Here is a 14,745-nt window from a genome sequence, read left to right on the forward strand (position 1 = left end):
ACATTAGCGACAACCTTCACCGGGTCACGCCGGCTGCGCGACATAACTGCTACATAAATTGCAGCTGATTATGTACCATTATATAACTTTGTATATAGCACAGTGTTTACAATATCTTTTAAAGTATGGCTAACAATATTATGTATTAAACACACGTTAAAAAAGGTAATTTATTGTGTATTTTAAAGAACGCTTTCCGCTCAATAAGTTTCCTATATAAGTAATATAAGTTTCCTAAGTAATCTATAGCTTCCAATACATTTGGAACTTAATATAAAACTTATCGTAAAAGTTTTTCGCATAAGTTCTGTGTTTATGGGGTATTCTATTGCCCCATATATGACACCAACAACAGCGTTAGCATGGGCCTCGCTCCGCCTCCGATGTGCCAGTGATATGCTGAGATGACGACACCGGACACACCGTCGCATACTAACGCCGACCCCCGGCATGCACCGTTATACACAAAATACAGCCGACACAAACTATCATGTCCTGTTACAACTTAGTATTCATAGTTTATTTTTTAATTTTAACATTAATGACATCAAAATGTTAGTTTTATGATTATATTATTTATATATGAATAGAATTAAAATAAATATCATAGAAAGATAATAAACTTTTTTTTATGAAAACTTGAATTAAATCAAAACTTGATATCACAAAAACACTTTCTAAGTAATTATACTTTGATTTATTTATTTCATTATCATTTACTTTAACTTTCTTTAATAATATATTTAAAAATGATTTTATAAGAATGTTTTTATATGCTAATAAATGCAAAAGTATTTGCTACATTTGCATCTTAGCAGATACCGTAAATATTATATCTGGTTTTGAAACTAAATTTATAGAATAAACTCTTTAAATAATAACTGTAACTAGTAAAGGATACAGTGAGCATTAACATCTGCACCAAATCTATTTTAATACGTGTCGATACAGTGACTTTATACAAATTGTTTCAGTGTGTCAAATTTAAACACCGTGTTAACTTCGTGTTGTGTACAGTGTAAACAAACATTGCTGTCAGAGCAGACGAGCAGGACCAGGGGAGTTCTGAATATAGATTGTATCTGACGGTCCCTTCCTCCCAGTCCTACGCAGGCACTTGTTTATTAAGACCGTGTCATGTGCTTGATGTATCGACAGCGAAGACTGACAATTGTGAACTTAAACCGAGTACTAAAAACACCATTATATTGGATGCAATCACTGAATTGCATTAAAGGACTGGCTATTAGACGTTGTATTTTGTGTCTATTTAATTTGCTCCATTTTGTCCCTGATGGTATCGGTAATGTAGATAGAATTAACTGTCACATAACATTAATAGGCGCGTTTAAATCGGAAAGAAGCAAAAGCTATAATATCCAAACATTATCGAGATTAGTGGATGCAATGCATGTTACAGCTAAGTATTTGAGTTACGTAAAGCTTAGTTATACTTATTTTAAGAAACAAGACTAGACAGATGTAGTTAAACAAATTTGAACAAAATCAAGAAAAGTACGAAAGAAATAATTTATAGTTACGTTGTCAGTTTTGCTGCATATTGTCGCAGAATATAAAGAGAGCAGGAGATAATCGGATGCCGGCTTTAAGCAACAGAGACGTCGGAGGTTTTAATTGGCTCACATTGTTATTAGCGAGATAAGCCGTCAGCTGGAGAGCTTGAAGCAGCGGAAGTGACGATGATGCTTTTATTTAATCTGTTTTGTTTTGTCGATGCTATAGTTCAATTTACTCTTTATTTAAAAAAAAATGCGGTATTGTACGCCAATAATCCGAACGACCCACCTGTGAATCAGGTCTATATTGTCCAATCAAAGGGCATCAACAGACCATTAAAGCAAACTTTAATGCATGTCTTACTTGCCTTGTTATAAAGAAGTCGAATAAAAAGTCTGTAAGGGTAAAACGTGACCGATCACGTTTTTAACGATATTATTGAAACCGGTTCTTTCTAATTTTAATTTGTTGATATGTTCTTAAGTAATACATAATGCATGACATTTTAGTCGCTATCAATAGTACGAGAAGTTCACAACTTATATCCTAATCGCCAAGCAAGTTGCATTGGTGCATGTGATTTTAGGTTATATTTTTGTTTTCTAAATAGTTAGTCTTATTACATACTTTAGTAGCACAATAAATGTAAGAATGTGGTGGTTTTCTAAACAAGACGCTTCTTAAATATTAATATATTTACGAGCGATCGTTAAACTATTTTTGTTTTTGTTCTGTCGTCAAACATTTCCTGAAACAGCAAGTTTTCCTTTGTCCCTGTTTGTGCCCAAAATAACTGTCCACCATTAAAAATATTAACGAGGCAATGTTATAAAATTGACAGACAAAGAACGTATAAAATCTTTACATCTTAAAATCAAGGAGAAAACATAGTATATTAAGTTTTTCTATGATATTTCGTAAATATTGAATATCTATTTGATAAAGGCTTACATGAAACTATTTGAATAATTAGAAACTGTCTTATAAAATTCTCTATGTATTTATAGATTATGTTGTCACACGTTGAACTCGTAACCTTTAAACTATCACGTCTCAATAATAAAAAGGCTGCATACATTATGTAAATGATCGACATTGAATGCAGCGGATACATTCCATTGATTTGTTATAATGTTGATCGTTTATCAATCGTGTGAGAGGCGCGCTGGGACACAGCAAGGGCGCTAAATCTGTCACCAACTGGCCATGAACTAACACTCCTCTCAATTATCATTAGCATTAGTATTCAAGTCGGCCAAAGAATTATCATTAGCACAAGTGAAAATCATCAAAGATATTGTAACTCTGCAGTGCAAAGTATATTCAAATTTTATAACCCTTCCGTTACGTTCCGGCAAATATGTAAATATAAACAATAAAAAGGCACCGCATGTTACGCGTCAAGTTGTAACAGTTACTTTAGGCCAGTGGTCCGGTTCCACCAGCTGCCGCTGGCAGTCAGTAAGGCACACATCGGATTTCCTGCGTCACGTAACAGTCGCGTCGTGTTGGTTCCGCTTTCCGGCTGCGAATCGTGAAAGTGAACCGCTGATTTCGGCGCAACTCAATGACTTACTTTCGCAGCCTTACTGTTAAGGTGATAGATTAGCAGATGGACAGAGACGCTGGCCCTTATGGCCCTATATTTAAGATAATTTATAAAACATTATTATTTCTTACTAACTTCAGAAGTAATCACAACTACCGTAAAACGAACCTTTGTCAATTGAAGTAAATGTAAGTAGTAATTGTTGTCCTCGTATTTAAAACTTTATAATCTGGATCAACTGCAACTAGAACAAGTCATGATCACTTTCAAAGACAACAACTTTCGTCACTGAAACCGCGTGGAAAGGTCCCATTGACACCTCGACAACTCTACGTCGAAGTGTTGTTGATCGCGCTCAGTGGCGCAACATATCGCTAACAGCGGATTAACAGCTCAGTTTATATCAATTAACATATATTCATATGATCTAAATTTATGATTAATTAATATCAACATTAATTTTATTATGTTAGAATCCGGTTGGCAAACTTTTCTTACTTACGGAGAATGGTGGTAAAGTTCAGAAGGCGGCGCTCCAAGATTAGCGTGAAACAATCCACTATCATAGACACTTAATGCATCGGCAACTAACATCGGAAGAGGCGAGTCGCGCGGTCGATGTAAAGATGATTTTTAACAATGCTTTGGTGAATCAATATATCCTTATCACTTTGTAGTTACGAACGAGATGATATTTTATTTGTGCATTATTCGCATGTAGTTACTTATCTCTTTGAAAATTGAATTGACGCCTTCCTTTTCAATTGGCTTCGAACTAAATACATTTAGTAGTGTACATCCTGCCTCTCTCAGGATTCAGCGGAAGACATATAACTTGCCTCGCGACGGCTTATTATCTCGTAAACATGTCGCCAGGAACCGGACAATGGGCCTAATTGAAATTGGTACCATTGTGCCCCCTCGCGCACGCAAATTGTTGCTCTAATGACCCAAATACGAGTCTTTACACCGCTTACTTATTACGCGCCAATGATGTGCCAAAAATATGACTTATTGAACAGACGAACATGTACGTCAAATTATTTAACATGAAACTAGTTATTACGAATTCGGCCCAAATAAAAACTATGTGACAACCCTGAGCAGTAATCCGCATTATGCAGGCAGTATAGAGAGCAAAGTGAACAATCCACATCATGCCGCCCTAATAGGTCCGGAGGGCAGCCGGTACCCTGTCCGGTGCCCGGTCGTACATATAAACTGCACAACTGCAATGGTAATTTCTGGCATGATGATACAACTATGTAATGTGCAAATTTTATTTAAAATATTTTACTTTATTACAATTTAAAAAATTTCATAGTTAATAATAATGATCAGAAAAGAATGTTTAACATTATCGTCTGAATCTTTATAACGGGACGTAACTGCAGCAAAAAGATTATAATCCAAGCTCTCGTAAGGCTATCGCCGCTGCAAGTCTCGCCGATTGTTAACATATCGCCACATTATCAATACGATCTCCATAAAATAGCAATCAACATAAATCGGCGACGCAATCAATCAAGGACAGATCGATCGAGTGCCATGTTTTCTTGTCTTTAAAACGATTTTATTGGAACATAAAACGTTGGAGATAATTTTTGTCGTAAAATCAAATTTAACAATGTTGGAAACATCGTAAACAACTGAGTTTAACTCACACAATTAGTAATAATGATCATATTGTAACATAATATATTTTATTTATTATTACAAAATATAATCTCACCAGTCAGAAGTCAAGGCACATTCTCCAATCAATTGCAAACTGTAACAACAAACATAAAAACGTTATATAAACTTATATTAGTATGATTTAAATTATAAAACACACAAAAACACATGTAATTATCGAAAATGACAAATTTCATTCATTTAGTATAATAGTTAAATAAAAGTAAGTACTTAATAGAATCGAGACTGTATTTATAACTCTATAAATGAGGTTTGTTGCAGTGCACCAGATTCCCGGTAAGTAGGAGTAAACCACAGAGCACCGTTAGTGTGTCCAGAACCGGCCGAGTGGCACTGTTCCCTCTGCATGTCTGCTCTGTGGTCGGTGTTCATTGGCCGCATCCGTTACAGCAGAACAATAAAGACAATGAATTAAAACATCAAAGACTTGATACATTCTATTATTCTGAACATAGAACAGTTAAACAATCTTATAGATTCACATACACAACCAAATATGTACAGTTTTACAAAATTCTGTCTCTTGCAGCCTATAGTTATAATATTTATAGCAAAAGTGTATTTTAGGTTTTTAGAGTTGTGATGATAACATGAATAGGTTAAGTAAAGTTTGAAGTTTGAATTGTGTTGTGTGTGAACAAAGTTATTGTCATGTTAAATATTAACAAATGTTAATCAGTTGTTTATTTATTGCACATGAACGTAACGCAATCATCTACTAAATGCTTTACGAATAAATTTCGTTATAAGTTATTATAACTAAATACTCTCTGCACTACACACTGAAAATTCAAGATGTCCTTTTAATTTTCTATTAAGAGGGCTCTATACTCCGCCATCTTTTTGATAAATTATACATTAAAGCAATCAAAATTAGACTATAATGTTGCTTAATGCAGTACGAATGTGTAGAGGAAGTAGTCAGTGTTACAGACAGACAGACAGTTTCACTTTCATGTCGTTACCGATGCGAAAGGGCGAGGGCTATCTCCATATGTTAATCATATTATTTCAACGATCAAAGTTCTTTATACAGCAATTAGTTATGCACATGTTTAATGCGATATGTGTCACTAAAATCTAGTTAAATTAAATGATCGATTACTGAGTTTGATTTTTACTATCCAAAACATAGAACCTACAAAATATAAATAGTAATGGTCATATATCAACATTGAAAGAATGACTATACTGTTTGCAGAGTTTTTATTTTATGACGAGTGCAGGTAACTGTGTGTGCCGCTAGATGGCGCAATAAGCCGCGCTCCACTGATCCCCTATTATGTGTCTATAATAGGAGAAAATATTTGATAATTGTGACGCCTGCAACAGTTCGGTCCAGAACGGAAATTGACTCAATATGTCTTGAAATTCTTTTTCCAAGCTGCCGATGTACGAAATATTGCAGGTTGATGAAAACTATGACTAACAAGAAGTCATAGAATATCTTAGTTTGTAGTAAAATAAAAATAGGCTAAGTAAGCTATTTATAATGGAAATAAAATTATATGTCACATAATTTATTTGATATGGACATTATAAAATTTAATTTGCTGTCACATACAAAAATCCAAAATTTGTTTACGACTGAATAGGAATACATTATGTCACAGTTGAGTATTACGTTCTGTGTGCCACCTTTCTGTATGCCATCAATTTGTATGTGTTTATGATTAATTTATTCCGTCGTGATAATTAAGTTGATTAATTAGTTGTTCCACATTAATCTGAGATCCTGAATCAACACTGGTAAAGTAAAGAATTATAAGAGACAGATATTTCGCTGTAACATAATAAATAAATGCGTTTACCATTAACTTTTCTAATTTCCCAATAAGAGAACTTATCGAAAATCGATTTCCGATGACGATTTGTGAATTACGAAAAATCACAAGAATAATTGCGAGTGAAATCTTATTGAGAATTGACGTGAAATATTAATAACTAAGTTGAAGCGTGAAATTGAAACAAAATTCCTTCTCTGATATGACGTTTGTTGAACCGTTTCACAAAAAAAAACGAAAGTGACTCTGATGACGTAGTGGTTGTTTTTTAACATAAAAAAATCGCCTTTATGAATTATTGCCAGCAAGGTGAATTCACGCGTAGTATCGCGTAGGAGCACGTCATAATTAAGGCAAAATATTAAAGTTTATAAAACCTTGTGCTTGTGGGTCCGCATCACATGTGAGTAGGATAAGATCAGAATATGATGATTATAAATGTAAAGATGTAGATACAAATTCAGAAAATTTACTAATTTCATAGTGTACAGAGAAATTTAATAAGTTTCGTGTACAACTTACACTGATAATATATGCAATAAATTACAGTCACTCCGCCTGTGAAACCGGAAACAATAAAACAATGGACATTCCTAAGGAGGATTCGAAAAATTTAATAAATATTGGTCGTGTCAGTAATAACATTGGTCGCCAACAGCCAGTTTTACATGTAAAAGGGGGAAAGTAATAAATCCCGAACTATTACAGATATAAAACAAATCTAGAATTTAACTTCGGAGTTCAATAAGTTTAAATAATATTAGCAATTAATATAAACTTTCCCTTCAAAACAAAGCAGTCGTCACCAACAAATGTAATAGAGCCGTTACAACATTTATGTTGAGACATACATAGATGTGTGTAATTATAATTAAATGTATGGAACGCATGCGATTTGCTTCACGTGTTAATTGATCGATTAACGCAACATGAGCCGCGACACTTACAAAAGAAAAAGGTACGGTAGTGGTGTACGCATTTCAACATATCGATATGTTAATAAACATCAACAATCTTATTAATACTTCTTTCGTTTAGATCATCAGATTTATTTCCTAAAGAACTCGAAATTGAGTAGTTCAAGGATACGGAAAAATATAATATCATGGTTCATATAAATAATAATTTAGCAATTAGCTGCCGAACCTCTTAATTTCAAGAGTAATCGATATAACATCGATTATCTCCGCTAAGGCAGCACTACAGCGTCAGATTAGAACAAGGTTACTCGGTCGTGAGCGGAATCGATTCGGCACGCGGCTCACGATTCTATATCAATAATCGATGGACAGTTGTGATTGCGACACTAGCGCCGGCGTGTGCGCAACACTAGCGCCGGCGTGTGGGCGTGATGGACACAGACTTTGTTATGAGATTCACACAATACACGATAATTATCATCATCATGTTACAATTCCGATCAATGAGTTCACTGACCTACACACGGATTAGGTTAAATATAATATTATTTAATTATATTTTTATCTAAAAGAGAATTTTGTGGTTTCAGGCTTTAATTTGTTGTGTTTGTCTCATTGCTTACTCTATAATAAAAATAAATTTAATTACTACACAATTACAAAAACATTGAAATGAGTAAGGCGTTGTTGCGTTGCATCGTGTTCAGCAGGACATTATGTCACGTCATGTTAAACAATGTCACGTCGTCGTGTCGTATTCTGTTTTATGATGATGTTAATACAGTTAAAATTAAATAGATTCATTTAGATTTTAACACGATCAAATATGGTGTATTATACGATTTCTATTCATTAATCTAAATAGTTATGCTGCTTTCATAGATAATAAATACTAAGTCAATGGAAAGTGAAGTTATTATAAATACATAGAAATAAACATTCGTATTTAAATAAAAGTTGAAACTGCTTTAAAAATATGGAGTAGTGACGCTACGACAACTGGAATTAATAACCACGTTTTATATTTTACTTTCTTCTTACGAACAATGTTTTATTCATACGTTGTACATAAACATATGAACAAGTATGTAAATAAGAATATAAACATAAATATTTACATACGTTAGATAGAAAATTTAACTGAGATTCAAAACATTTGACAAAGTGATCACAATTATATCATTTGATAAACATTGATGTACACTCGATGTAATGATGTTAATCTCGCGTACATACAACTCTTGTGTTGCTTTGTTTTTTTTTCTATTCACTAGATATTCACGTGCATATTTAGACCAGGCTCTTTGCAAGTTCATAATATCTGTGATGAATGAGTTTTAAAATCTATAATTTTTGTTTACATCCAGATTAATTAACACAACAATAGTCAGGTTACGCAGTAGTGTTGCGCCTTGTATAACTTACTGTTACACATCGACAATGTAATTGAAAGCTGTAACTCTTAGTATTGTGACCTATGAAGTCATTATTCCTTAAAACAATAGCCGATAGTTTGACATTAGTTATGGCGACCACCGACCGCCCTGCCCCGCCGCCGGTGACTAACACTGGAGACAAAGAGGACCTCACACAGCACAAAGTCGTAAATTTTACAACAATTTCAAATATAGTGGCCACCGTGTTGAAATTCTAATATTACCATACGTCATATTATATTATATTTATGTACTTATACATGCACATTTCGTATATTTTCCATTTTTCTATATTTACATTTTATTTTATAATGTATAATATTATTACGTACTGTTATATCTTTTGGGGACTCCACGACTTATATTACTGCGTAAAACAAAAAATTACATCATGCAAACAATACTTTGAAGGTCATAACTGACGCCACTAAGACGTGGAACAGTGGAAAACTCGATAAGAGTAGAAGTGATAAGGCTTATCGGGGAAATGTGGTCGGAGGCTGCGCGTGCGCCGGTGACTTATCGCGATGTAGCTGAGATAGGTAATGGCTACGTGTGCCTGCTGATACGCTTTCTAGCGGTCACTTTCCTTTCATTTTCTTTTTAGAATAATTTTTCATCATCTATGTAAATGTTAGACGAATAAAAGCGAATTTGAATAATTTATTAATTTTAATATTTTCATACAGCCTTCGCCACAACGTATCACTTCTTACATTCGTAACTATAATCGGTTGGCTAAAGCGATAATCTATACGAACTTACGAATACATGTAATCAAAACCGATATAACAATGAATAAAGTGAACTTAAATAAAACTGTTTACAAATATATTGGAATGTATACAGTGAACTTTGAAATGTCTGCATTTAAAATAACGGTCAAAATCTTTATTTTCAAATAGATTGTTAAAATTTTAAGATCACATCGCGATTTATTGAAAATGTAGTCGTGCGATGACTTATATAATAACAACTAAAGTTCTTAGTGTTTAGGAATTCGATAAATAAGAATAGTTTTGTAGACAGATTATAAGATTATGCGACAAAGAGTTGTAACTGTATTGCAGACTGTGAGATGAGGAGCTACGATAAAGACACGCACGCTTTTGTGTTTGGTTCAATGCTCACTGAACTATGGATCTTACTGTAACTCTGTACAGAATATTACAACATACCTTACTATTTACTCGCTAACATTTTGACAAACGATTAAATTTAATCGTAAATATTATGATTACTTCCCGTGAAATGCGATAATTTTTTTTTCTGCAAATCGAATAAAATATGTCCGTAGAAAACTAAGGCGTTTCCATATGTTAAAAACTAATTTTGTATACAATATAAATAGTGTTATCGTGTTAATCATTTAGCTCGTATTTAAAGTAACATGATTAGTGATCGCGTTAAACTTGTTATTATTTAATTTCATTTGCATCTGGTGATAAGCGGGAATTAAAATCAAAGCGCGAACACCCTCACAAACACGTGAACTCTGAACAATGTAATTTTTTTGTAATTATCTTTCGACATAAAACAAAATTAAGTAACATTCGATCCTAACTTAACGAAAATATTGTTGCACTTCTTTTGAAACGTAATTTTTATTTCGCAGAATAATATTACAGAGTTTTAGTAAAGTTGAATACTTCATTTTACTGAAACCATAGACAAACTAATAATTACTAAAATTAGTAATGAGGCAAACAGAGTGCGTAGTAGTGTATAGTATTTTATTATTGTTTTGATATTATGATTAATTGTACTATTAATGCAATGGTTGCTTTGCAGTTTTTAATAATTGCGGCCAGGTGTTCTAAAACTGTGCTGTATACCTACACATATCTCCATAGTAAAACTAACTATAACTGAAACAAACTTTACGGGAATTTATTTATAACTTAAAACTAAGAAATAGCTGAAAGGACTTTTTTTATAATTTATTTTTTAACATTCATAGTTATTGTTGGAATAATTTAGACTCGTTGGAAAATATATGGAACTAAACTACGAAAGAAAAAAACTATCTCCAAAGAGAATGCAATAAAATAAAATTAGAAATTAATTTTAATTTATATTATTTAGGATATTATTTACTCTAATGGAATAATTAAATATAATTTTTTATAATTTAGCTATTGTCAACTAGTATAAGTAATTGTTGACATTGTAAAAGAAATCGTTGTTATTAATTTATTACACTAAATAATTTAATATTTAAATGATACAAATAAAACCAAGTGAAGAATAAATAACAAACAATGCCATCAGGAAAGGTAAGTGAAGATTTTTGTCGATCAACAACAACAATCTATTCATAACTAAGATACGTATTATTATTTACCTTGTATTGACAAATATAACACTCTTGTAACATAGATATAAATTAACTTCACTTATTTATAAATGCAGTTCATCACATGCTAGTCGTAGTTACGATCGCGTGCTCGTACAGTACACACAACCATCTAGTAGGAAGTCGCGACGCCGACTGACTGGTGCAGGGCAGCAGCCACGGCGAGCGGGAAAGTGGACGGTGTTCTGCAAGAGGGTGCCAGCGAAGGTCAAGTTCGATCGCTGATCTATACCGAACTTTCCTTTCCTTCCCGATTAAACTAACTTTAACCCGACTAAACACAATGATATTGGTAATTTGTGGAAGAGTTGTTTGACAGTTTATGTAATGGACATTAATTAATTGATAAAAAATTAATCAAAGACATCATTAACAAATTACAAATGAAATTATTGGCGCTGGGACAAACGAGCGAATAGTTGCACATGTCGGATATAAATTACAAATTGAAATATGTATCCATTGCATCGTAATTATACACACACAAATCTGTTTAGTCTTTATAAAAAAACTGCTACGCCTTAATAGTAGTGGATTTGATTAAACAGCATTATAATTAATGTGCTATATGATACCTATTACTGACTGACCTGAACTTTGGCAAGAGTTGCCTAACTCGATGTCGGCACGTCACGCGAGTCAGCGCTACCGCAATAAGGTCACATTAAAGATTGCTTAGCGATATCTATAATATTCATTAGTAATACCCACATAAGTAGATCGACTCGTGTCTATTCTTATTTACCTAAATGTCATGCTCAACAAAATAAGAAGACTAAACATTCCTTAAAGAAAAACTTTCACCCTCTTGCATATCACCCGTCCAGACTCCGCAGCATGTGAATCAATCTAAACTCCGTCCCCTCCCCCCCCCCCTCTACAGCTATGAGGGGTGCGGGGGAGGGTCGGGGTGGAGGGATGAGGGCTGCGTATAGTACGCCCTCACTCAGCTCGGGGTAGACTGAGTAGCGTCCCGAGCGGCAATCGATAGCCAGATACACGAGTGTTAAAATAACTTTAATTAATAAAAAAACATGCGAATCGTCTAACAAATGCAATAACACGTCAAGTGGGGATTGAATTCACATACCAAGGCTCGCGTATTTATTTAATAGCACGCGGGGGATGCGTGTTATTTTAAAACAATTATGTTTGTTTACATATTTTAAGATTAATATAATTATGAATACATTGCTGCTCTGCATTGCGACTCGATGTGCTGGCTCACATTTGTAGTACACAACAAATCCATCGCTAGTACTTATTGAATTGTAATAAAAACTGCCGTAAAATATTTAAAGTAAATATTATAAAGCAAAGTAGAGTTTCTTGTAACAAGTAATGCCCTTTATCCAATACTTGGAATTGTAACAATGCGTTAAAAAAGATTATCTATATTTACGAGTATATAATATTTCTTTGAAAAAAACTTTAAGAAAATTACGTTGAATAGAAAAAAAGTGAATTTAATTGTAGTCATAATTAATTGTTTCAAACCAGTTCGTCCAAGAACTATACTATTTCCAGTTACAGTTGTAAAGTGGTCATTTAATCGTTCAAGTAACAGTAAATCCCTTCTTTGTATGTTTACAACATGAAGTACGCTCCGGGATGTACTTCTTGTAACTTTATAAAGAACATTGCGAACTTAAACTCACTTCAAAAGTTAGCGTCTAAACGTAGATGCAAGTAGACTTGCTAAGTTAAGCAACGGTTTTCAATATTTGATTGTCATAAAATTACTAGCTGTCGCCTGCGACTCCGTCCGCCTGGATTTATAAAAAAAATATAAAGATAAGTTAAATAAAAAGCAGCTCTTGAAGGCGTAATAAAAAGTTATAAATAGTGAAACCCAAAAAAATTACTTAACAGTCCATATTATGTCATAAAACATTTAACTTGAGATTACTTAATTGTAAAATAATTGATAGTTTTCTGAAACTGGTAATTGTTGTTATTTGATAAGTTAACCTCTGACGGTCATGAACTACACACCATTTTACACTCAAACACAACAAAACAGCGATTCTCATTACCTAACAATGCACCGCTCGGTTTCCCTCAGCGCCGGCAGCGTCGCAGCGCCGCACCGCGCGTCATCCGACCCTATTGTCGATTAGCGAACAATTACTCGTTAACCATTTTAAGCTTTTTTTTCATCATTATGTATTAATACAACACATTTACTTACATCATAATTGTTATGTGTCAAACTTAAGTGGTTCCTCGAATATAACACTTAAACTAGCCTTAGGGTACACTGGTATAACGATTAGCTTGTGTAAAACAAAACTCTTACTTTCCTATACTTAATAGAAACGCCTTTAGATTGTATTTAAAGTAATATGTTATTTGTTCATCGATTTTATAATAAATTAATTTATACTATTATCGTAAATATCAAAAACATTGAAGGGGCTCTAAATTTTCTTCTAACATACGAGTTGATTAATTAAAGGAAAGGAACCTTTCAAATGTTGAGTACATCACTGGGACCCTAAATAGCAGTAATTAAGTCCCGCTCAAGTGCCATACAAGTTGAGACAAGTCGAGAGTTCCCACGAGGTGCTCACCTGCAGACATACACATAAACATTCTACTCCTTATTACGACAGCATAAAGTTCATATTACGTGCAATATGTGCGATACTGAAGCTGGAAAACTTCAGTACTTTTTCAGTGACTTCAGTCTTACTTCTTATCGAGCGAGTAATTAAAATTTATATATAAAATGTCGCAAGTGTAAAGTTTTATTTATTTGAACTACTTGATGTGGGAATGCTATGTTAGAATTTTTTAAAATAAAACATGATATGGATGGATTCGTGAAAGCAAGGGAGACGAATAAAATTACGTAAGATAGATAAATATGGAGAACGAGATCCTGGTGCGTTGATCCTACCGGGAGTGGGATAAGGAAAAAGACATGACATTGAAGGGTCCTGCAGCAGAAGTCCAGGAATAAACGTTTATTGTATAAATTATTACGCTCAATGATCGGCAACTCATCGGATGTTCCTCTGGTCTGGTCCATAAGCGTCGATGAACACCTCGGTGTTCCCCTGCTCGTTTGCCCCCTTCTCTTATAAAAAATTACGTAATGTAATAATTCTACTTCTTCTAATGTCTCTCCATTACTGGAGGTTGGCCGTCAGCTCAGCGAACTCTTTCCTGTCCTGTGCCAATCTAATACTTATGGGAGTTATTATAATTTAAAATATTCTTCTTTGTGATTAATATTCAATGAATAATCGTTATCGTTGCTCTTCATTAGTTATCTAAATTATATTTTCATTTGTAATAATCATACAGCACAGCAGAGCTCAGAGATCGCGTCGTGCAATGCAGAACAAACTTTCACATGAGAAAGCCGCGCGCGACGTCACCGCCATCTGGCGGACACATTACCACAAACATTTAATGCAACATCTAATAGAAGATAGATAATGTAAGCCACTATGATATTCATTATCGAGTTTCGAGA

The 14,745-nt window shown here is 33.7% G+C and overlaps 1 protein-coding gene across 1 annotated transcript in view; it reads right to left on the minus strand.

Annotated features, from left to right (window-relative positions):
* gas2 (growth arrest-specific protein 2) overlaps positions 1-11,384 on the minus strand; it is a 26,746-nt gene extending 15,362 nt beyond the window's left edge. Inside the window, exons 1-2 of the mRNA XM_013315964.1 lie at positions 11,250-11,384; positions 4,800-4,838 (exon numbers count right to left, since the gene is read on the minus strand). The gene's annotated coding sequence lies outside the window, so the exon portion shown is untranslated. The remainder of the gene's footprint in view (positions 1-4,799; positions 4,839-11,249) is intronic.
* Between the last annotated feature and the right edge of the window lie 3,361 nt (positions 11,385-14,745).

Source organism: Papilio xuthus, unplaced genomic scaffold, assembly GCF_000836235.2.
Source record: "Papilio xuthus unplaced genomic scaffold, Pxut_1.1 DF826949.1, whole genome shotgun sequence".
In the NCBI taxonomy this organism is placed as follows: Eukaryota; Metazoa; Arthropoda; class Insecta; order Lepidoptera; family Papilionidae; genus Papilio; species Papilio xuthus.